Source organism: Pan paniscus, chromosome 17, assembly GCF_029289425.2.
Source record: "Pan paniscus chromosome 17, NHGRI_mPanPan1-v2.0_pri, whole genome shotgun sequence".
NCBI classification, from domain to species: domain Eukaryota; kingdom Metazoa; phylum Chordata; class Mammalia; order Primates; family Hominidae; genus Pan; species Pan paniscus.
The window spans coordinates 91,941,936-91,950,700 of NC_073266.2; the positions used below are offsets into that span (position 1 = coordinate 91,941,936).

An 8,765-nucleotide genomic window follows, 5' to 3' on the forward strand; every position below is an offset into this window, starting at 1 on the left:
TCTCATGGTTTTGATGTGCATTTCCCTGATGACCAATGATGTTGAGCATCTTTTAGTGTGCTGTTGGGCATTCACATGCCCAACACTGGCTATGCCAATGAGGATTAGGTGTAGGTCCTAGGTGGCTTATCTAATCAGCAATTTTAAAAAGTTGTTATTTCATCATTTTCAGAGGTCAACTAGAGGAATATGAATTTAATCTATACCACTTGTATTCTTTTTCTATTTTTTTCTAAAAAATATGAAGTTTTCCTCTCATTTTGAGAACTTTTTCTCAAATCAAATCAAATACATATCTGTCATCACCATGGAGGAAAGGTAAGAAAATGACTTCCATTGAGAAACAATTTTGCAACAATCCTGGACTTTTTTTATTGACTAAACATTTTGTCTCTTTTCCAGGAAAGGAATGGCAAGGTTTGCTTCTATCTGCATGTTTGGCAGCCTATTTCTGTGTGGTACCCTTAGTCCCCAAGAATAAGTCATCAGAAGACCTGCATAGCTACAATCAGCATTCATGGCATTGGTCACTCCTCATTCTAAAAATGCCAGTGTTGTTTTCTCTCCCGCTGCCTCACACCAGGCACACTCTCCATTTCTCAAGGCAGGTAATAAATACACAATTATGGCTTAAATATAATTGAGCAAATCAAGAAAATGAATATGCTGCCTAGGTTTACAACTCGAAGACTTCTATTCATGCTGGAAGAGGAGAGAAAAAAATGAAAAACAACAACAACACAGAGATTACAGGCATGTGCCTAAATTGAATTTAACAATCCCTCCCTCACCACCACCTACTTGGGAGTGGTATAAATAGGGCATTCTCTTTTGCTGTCTAGGACTGCTTGATTTTTCTTTGAACCATAGAGATGAAGTATCAGTAATGAGACAATTCTTGCACCATATAGATCAAGAACCTTCTCATTTGGAATCAAATATCATCTGGCAACTCCCTGTTAGAACCCAGTGCCTTCCATGTGAAGCCCAATCCTCATGATGAGATCACATGCAGGTGCTCAGGCGACGCTCCCAGGTGAGCTAAACTTTAAGTCATCTCAGGCCAGGGAGCAGCCCTGGCAGGGAAGAAGCCATCTTGGAAGTGGATCCTCCTGTCTCATCTGTTCTAGACTCAGATATAGAAGGAGGGCTTCCCCACTGCAGGCTTTCCAAACTCTGACTCCAGAATCTGTGAGCATAATAAAAAACGGTTGCTTTTATGTCACTAAGTTTGGGTGATTTTTTTACAAAGCAGTAGCAACTATGACAAACTGACACATTTATAATATTATGTCTTCAAATACACAGACATTGCAGGTCTTTGCACTAACCTAAGTCTCCTTTCTATCCTTTTTTTATTTTTATTTTTAATTGTTTTCGAGACAGAGTTTCACTCGTTGCCCAGGCTGGGGTGCAATGGCACAATCTCGGCTCATTGCAATCTCTGCCTCCTGGGTTCAAGCAATTCTCCTGCCTCAGCCTCCTGAGTAGTTGGATTTCAAGTACCCGCCACCACGCCTGGCTAATTTTTTGTATTTTTATTACAGACGGAGTTTCACCGTGTTGGCCAGGCTGGTCTCCGCCCACCTCAGCCTCCCAAAATGCTGGGATTACAGGTGTGAGCTACCTGGCTCCTTTCTATCCTTTTTTAAAATTATGTAATTTTCTGCAGAAAGGATATACACATCTTATGTTAAATTTATTGCTACTTTATTTTGTTCTTGTTGTTACTGTTATAAATGGCAACTCTTTCAATTACATTTTCTAACCACTTGTTGCTTCCAGCAAAACTGCTACATTTAATACAATTAATTGGTTCTTTTTGTTTTTTAATTTGGGGTTTTGTTTTAAATGTATCCATCCTAATTGAAACTATGTACTCTTTGACCAGTATCTCCCCATACCCCCAGCCCTCATAACCACCACTTTATTCTCTGCTTCTCAGAGTTTGACTTCTTTAGATTCCACATGAAAGCGAGGTCGTGCAGTATTTGTCTTTCTGTGTCTGGTTTATTTCACTTAGTGTAATGTCTTCCAGGTTCATCCAGTGAGTTTTCTGAAAACAAATTCTTTTTGTTTTCCACTTAGACAATCATATGATCCAAAAAATAATGACAGTTTTCTTTCTTTCTTCTGGTACTTAAACTTTGATTTCTTTTTCTTATGTTGCTGCATTGGCTAGGACTTTCATCCAGGGTGGTGAGGATTTCTCCCCACTGTGGCATTTTTGTTTTCTATTTGCTTTGCTTCGTATTTGGCTCCTTTCTTCATCACTTCCTTTTTTAAAATTGAATTTATCAAGGTTTCTTTAGTTTTCCTCTTTCTCTCTTTGTTAGACAATTACAGTTTCGATTTCTATTTTAACACACATACCTAATCTTAAAACCTCTAAATGTTAACCCCATACTTATCTGCCCCTATGGGCAGGCTCAACATTCCAGAATATTCTGTCCAGATAGCTCTGGATCAAACTGCTCTGGATGAAAAGACATCAGGAATAGCAGCCTTTTCCAGTTCAGAGGTTCTGGTTTCTGGGGTTTCTTCCCAAGCTGTCATGCTAAAAAAAAGGCTTAAAACAATTTAGCATATATTAATTATTGTATGTGATTCATTATTCAACACTGATTCCACCCAGGATTATTGATAAGGTGTATGTCACACCTGTTTCTCTCTTTCCTACTCAATGGTCACAACACCTGCCTACACCTGGGTGGCAGGTATTGGCGCCTAGTGAGTCGCCGCCAGATTCCCAGCTTCAAATGGCATCTAGCAAGCAGCCCACGACCCATCTTCCAATTTTCCACTACAATCCTGGGGAGTATGAGCACTCCTATTGCCAATCTCCTTAGCTAAACTTAAATAAACACAACTCACATTTCCCTAAAATGGCATCCAAGTGGTCAGAACCATTTGCATATTTCTTGATGAAACAGAAGACATACAAGCCGTGAAAAGGATGGAATTTTAATTTTGATAATGGGTGACAGCTTGGCTTCTCTCCCAATGTGGTCTAGTTTACTTAGATTTTCCTAGCTAAGCTAAAAGTCTTTCCCTCCCTTTGGAGAATAGGTCTCCCTTGAATACTCTGGAATTCATTTCCTCTCACTCAAAATTAAAGCTAATGAAAATTTCTATTATTTTCTTTAAAAAAGAAAAAAAAAAAACCCCACTCCCTCAGAATGTCTTCACTCCACATTCCCTCCTACTTCCCACATCATTTTTTATTATCTTAGTTCCATTCTTGTTTCCCTAAATCAGTCATTTTTAAGAGCTAAAACTTATCTAGGTTTCCTACCTTATGCTATTGACTTCTTTTCTTCCTGTGTGCCTCTCTCACTCACTGCTCCCAGAAACCAATCCCATTCTTGGATATACCCGTTGGTCATTCTTTCACAGAGGGCATGGCCTGGCAAACATCTTAGACTGCAAATGTCTTTATTTCACCCTCACTCTTGAAGGATAAGCTAGCTGAGTACACAATTTGAGGATGAGAGCTATTTTGTCTCATTAAAAAAAAAAAATGTTATTTGCTGGTGTTTAATATAGGTTGAGCATCTTTAAGCCAAGAATCTGAAATGCTCCAAAACCTGAAACTTATGTGTGCAGACATGACGCTCAAAGAAACCCTCACTGGAGGATTTTGGCTTTTTTTTTTTTTTTTTTTTTTTTTTTGAGACGGAGTCTCGCTCTGTCGCCTAGACTGGGGTGCAGTGGCGTGATCTCGGCTCACTGTAAGCTCTGCCTCCCGGGTTCACGCCATTCTCCTGCCTCAGCGTCCTGAGTAGCTGGGACCACAGGTGCCCACCACCACGCCTGCTCAATGCGTAAGCATAATGCAAATATTCCAAAATCCAAAAAAAGTCAGGATCTGAAACCGTTCTGGTGCCAAGCATTGTGGGTAAGGGATACTCAGCCTGTATTGTCGATGAGAAATCTGGTATTACTCTAATTGTGATTCCGTGGTAAGAGATGTGCTATTTTTCTCTGAAGTTTATCTTTGATATTTAATAGTTATGATGAGTCTAAGTGTGAGGTTGCTTCCGTTTTTCCTGATTCGGACCTCACATGCTTTTCAACATGAAGACTTAAGTCTTTCTTAAATTTTAAAACATGGCTAGGCATGGTGTCTGAAGCCTGTAATCCCAGCACTTTGAGAGGCCGAGGCAGGTGGATCACCTAAGGCCAGGAGTTCAGATCAGCCTGGCCAACATGGCGAAACCCCGTCTCTGCTTAAAAAAAAAAAAAAAAAAAAATTAGCTGGGCTTGGTGGGGAGGGGCTGTAACCCAGCTACTTGTGAGGCTGAGGCAGGAGAGTTGCTTGAACTAGAGAGGCGGAGGTTGCAGTGAGCTGAGATTGCACTGCTGCACTCCAGCCTGGGCGACAGAACGAGACTCTGACTCAAAAAAATAAAAAAATAAAATTCTAAAAATTTTTAGCCTTTATTTTTTCAAATACTTTGTCTTTCCCATTCTCTGCATGCCTTCCCTCTGAAGGAAGTTCTGTGGGTTCGATTATGTCTAAGCCAGTTTACATTTCCTCTGGGCATGTGTTGGAAGTTTTCCTTTCGTGTCCCATGCTGTTCTGCATCCCTCCTGCGGTTCCCTCTGCCACGTCCTGTCCCATGTTCCTGGTAGCTTCTGCAGACCTGCCTTCCCACTCGCACATGCTTTCAGTCGCGGCTGGTTTACTGTGCAGTGCATCAGTTGAGTTTTCATGATCACAACTGCATTTCTTAATAGAATTCCTACTCGTTCCTTTTTAATTTTGCCTGTACTTTCTTCATCCTCTCTCCTGAGACTTCAAGCACAGTTTTGTTGACATCTCTTCCAGATTCTTCCAGGGTGTGCTTTATTCTCATTGCTACATCCAGCCACTGGCACCAGGCAGTTTGTTCCCCACATGATGTGTAATACTTGGCTTCAGTGTGAGCTAGTTCCATATGTAGACACGCACCTGCCCTGGGGCGTGGGACATCCGCAGAGCCCCCAGGTTTCCTCATCTCTGGGCCAGTTTCCTGTGTTCTTTTCTCAGCCTATAGGCAGTGTGAATTCAGAGCCCGCACCTTCAACTGGCCCAGGATTCTGCCAATGCTTTTTCCACGCCTGGCGTGGAGGGGATGCCTCTGAGCTGTGTCCCCCGTCAGATGGGTGGATTTTTCTAACTCCCAGATCACAGTTGGGGCGATCCTCCTGGCTCCCTCATGAATGACAAATCCCAGCTCTGTGTGGAGTGTGGGGCATGAGGCAGGGGACAGAGGACAGCTGTGGGCTCAACTCCCTCCTCCAGGCAGGTGGAGGCGGAGCTCTGAGCGCTTCACAGTCCACTGAGTTCCCATCTTGGTTCTCAGCTGTGGCTTGGAGTTGCCTTCATTCTGGTGCTAGAGAATTTCAAGCGAGGATCTGAATTTCCAAATGTTTTGTTACCTTATGGAGCATATTTATGTGTTTGGAGCAGGGCCACTCTGTGAGCGGTTGATCTCCCTATCAGCTCCGTTCACCATGGGGGTTATGGGGGCAGAATTGGAATTCTCAATTCATAATATAACCAAGTTGAGCTTGAAAGAAAAACCCAAGGACGTTATGTCCTGGTGCTAGCAGTGGGCGCTTCGAGTCTGAGAGCTGTTGCGTTTCCCTGGACCGTGGAAGGGGTCATCTCTGCCTCTCCTTCCATTTTTAGGATCCAGCCTTGTGCCTAGCCCCTCCTGGGTGCCCGCACAGCAGACAGCTGCCCCTTGCTCATGCTTTACAGACGTTGTCTCTAATTCTCATAACTTTTTGAAGTAGATAAGTTATGGCTTTTGTTCCTTTTTAAAATTTACCATTTTGTGCTAAAATACATTTGAAATAAAATGTACCATTGTAACCATTTTTAAGTGTACATTTCAGGATGGAATACATTCATGCCATTGTGCAACCTTCACCACCGCCCATCTCCAGAACTCTCTTCATCCTGCAGAACTGAAACTCGGCCCCGGGTGCCCATCCCCCTCCCTACCCTGGCATCCACCCTCTACTTTCTGTCTCTCTGATCTTGACTGGAAGTATGTATGTACTTAGTCCGCATTTTAAAGTGCAGAGCCTGGGACCCAGTGAGACGGAGTCACGTGCCTGTGGTCACTTGATAGAAAATGGCAAAGCTGGGCATCCCACCCGAGGTCTGTGTCCACAGCCCCTGCCTTGGCGGCCACTACACTGTGGCTTCTTTCAAGTGAGTGCTGAGGAGGAAAGGGGATTACGCTACACAACCTCAGCGGTGAGATGAGATGAACGGGTGGAAACTAAACGTAAGGAATGTAAGGGATGGGTGAAAAGACGCCAGGGAGCGTCCTGGAAGGGCAGCAAGTTCCCAGACATTCGAACAATCAAGGTCCTGAAAGGATGACCCAGCAGGGACAGGGCAGAGGGGACCCTGCCACAGCTGAGCGATGGCCTAGATGCTCGTTCTGGGTGCTGTCCCTTCTGGGACTCTAGCGAAACTGTTTTCCTCTCGATTCAGAGTCTGCCATTCATTGGACTATAATGCCCCATTTCATCTGATTGATGACCCAAATAGCTTCAAGTAGCTCTCCGCGGGTGGCCAGCCGCCCTGGAGGGTGTCCAGTTACAGGAGCTGAGCACACTGGATGCCTTTTCTCTTCCACAGTGGGCAATGCACGGTGGGTCCCCCCTCGTCAGGATTAATGAGAGCTTTGGTTGCCGGGTCCCCCGCCTGTTGCCACGTGACAGTCTCACAAGCTCACCCAGGAGGAGAGGAGAGAAGCCCATCAGGTCACTGAAGTGGGCAGTAGAACCCAGGAGAGGAAGAAAGAAAGGAGAGAGGGGGAAGTGGATGCAGAGACAGAGCCATTGAAAGTGTTTTACAACAATGGACTTGGATCGGCTTCCCCTGCCCCTGCAGCAGGGAGCTCGCTGTGCCTGCGCCGCTGCAGTACTGACGAATTCATCCCTGTCCAAGGAGAGTGAAGTGAAGGTCCGTGAGGCGAGACCTGCTGGCACTCAGGGTGCGTGGGGCCTGGCCCCATGTCCAAGTGCTCCCTCCTTACCGAGGAGTTGGGTTGCCAGGTGCAGCGGCAGTTTCTCTAAGCCGCGTTCAGAGCTGAGTTACTGGGTTCTGTGTGAGAAGGGAGCCCACGCCTGAGCCTGTGGGACAGGTCTCGGCTGCAGCAGGTGGTCTGTGCCCCTCCTCACCCCATCTGTCCTGGCTTGCTCTCACCTCGGCTTCCTGGCCTTCCCAGGGCCCTGGGCTCATCCTCACCCTAAAGCAAGCCCCTCCACCTGAGGCGCCTTCACACTGAGATGCCCGCTGATCTTCCCAGGACCCTCATCTCCGTGGCTCTAAGCTGTTCACCTTCACCCTGGACCCCCAGGAGGGCAGTGGATGAAGGACAAAGAGCAACAACTCTGCTGCCAGCACCAAAAAGCCCTCTGCTGACTCCCTCAAGTCCTCTTTTGCAGATACCTACACAGGGCCTTGAAAGAAAAAAGAACTAGAATTATGAACAAATCTCTGATGTGGTGGCTGCTTTCATTCTACTCCCATCGCCCCTGAAGACAGTTGGGAAGGACCTGCTTTTCCCCTGTAGCCCTGGGGGACACCTGCCCTAACAGCCCTGGTCCTCAGCTCCCAGCTGGGATGGCTGGAAGTGGTGTGGCTCCAGGCCATCCTCTCTCTGCACAAGCATGGGTTTTCAAACACAACCCTGGTGCCATGCGTGCAAAGGGAAGGCGATCTGCCATCCTGTGGTTTTTGTCTTAGGAAGGTCCTCCCCACTGGAGTGAGCATAAGGATTCAAGGATTAACAGGGGGAAGAGGATATGAAGCCCCGATAGGGCGGCTTCATCCTGGACAGAGAGCAACTTCAACTTTGGAGAATGCTCTTGCAGATGTCTACAGCTATTTACATCCTGAACCCTCTCCTTCTGCTCGTTTATTATTATTATTATTATTATTACACATTTTTGAGACAGAGTCTTGCCATGTTGCCCAGGCTGGAGTGCAGTGGCTCAATCTCTGCCTACTGCCACCTCCACCTCCCAGGTTCAAGAGATTCTCCTGCCTCAGCCTCCTGAGTAGCTGGGATTACTGGTGCACACCACCATGCCTGGGTGATTTTTGTATTTTTTGTGGAGGTGGGCTTTCACCATATTGTCCAGGCTGGTCTCAAACTCCTGACCTCAGGTGGCTCACCCACCTTGGCCTCCCAAAGTGCTGGGATTATAGTTGTGAGCCACTGTGCGCCCGGCCTCCTTCTGCTCATTTAGCCTAAGCTGTCTGCATTCCAATCAGCTCTCCTGTGTCACGCTGATCAAAGTGCTGGCACAGACTAGAAGGAATGAGAACAAAGTGAACACGCATGGTTCCAAAGACGGGAGCAGCACAGCATAACTGATGTCAGCACTGTTTGGCTTGGGGGGAAGTGAAAACGAGAGACAAACAAAGCATCTTCATGTTCTGTTTTATAACCAAGGGGGTGCGCCTGATCTGGGACACGTCATAGTCTTGAAAGAAATCATTTCTGGGTCACAGATTTTCCTAAAGAATGGCCCAGGTCACCTGAGTTACACCAGGAGGTACTCGAGCTCAGGGACAGTGTCTCCTTGCCTTTGTCACCCAGAGCTAGGAGGCACCTGGACTTAGTGGGTGTTCACAGAGAGGGTGGCCTCAGCACAGTGCAGCGGGGGCCTCGGTGCTCCACAGACGCTGAGAAACAGAGAGGCTGCAGCACAGGCCTCTCGGGCTCTGCGTGTTATTTGACACAAGTCCA

General features: G+C 46.2%; 1 long non-coding RNA gene across 1 annotated transcript; it reads left to right on the forward strand.

Annotated features, from left to right (window-relative positions):
* The first annotated feature begins 2,860 nt into the window (after positions 1-2,860).
* Positions 2,861-7,504, forward strand: LOC130540961 (uncharacterized). The gene is made up of 2 exons (XR_008955003.1): positions 2,861-3,824; positions 5,887-7,504. It is a non-coding gene; the product is annotated as an uncharacterized LOC130540961 (long non-coding RNA).
* Positions 7,505-8,765: the final 1,261 nt, after the last annotated feature.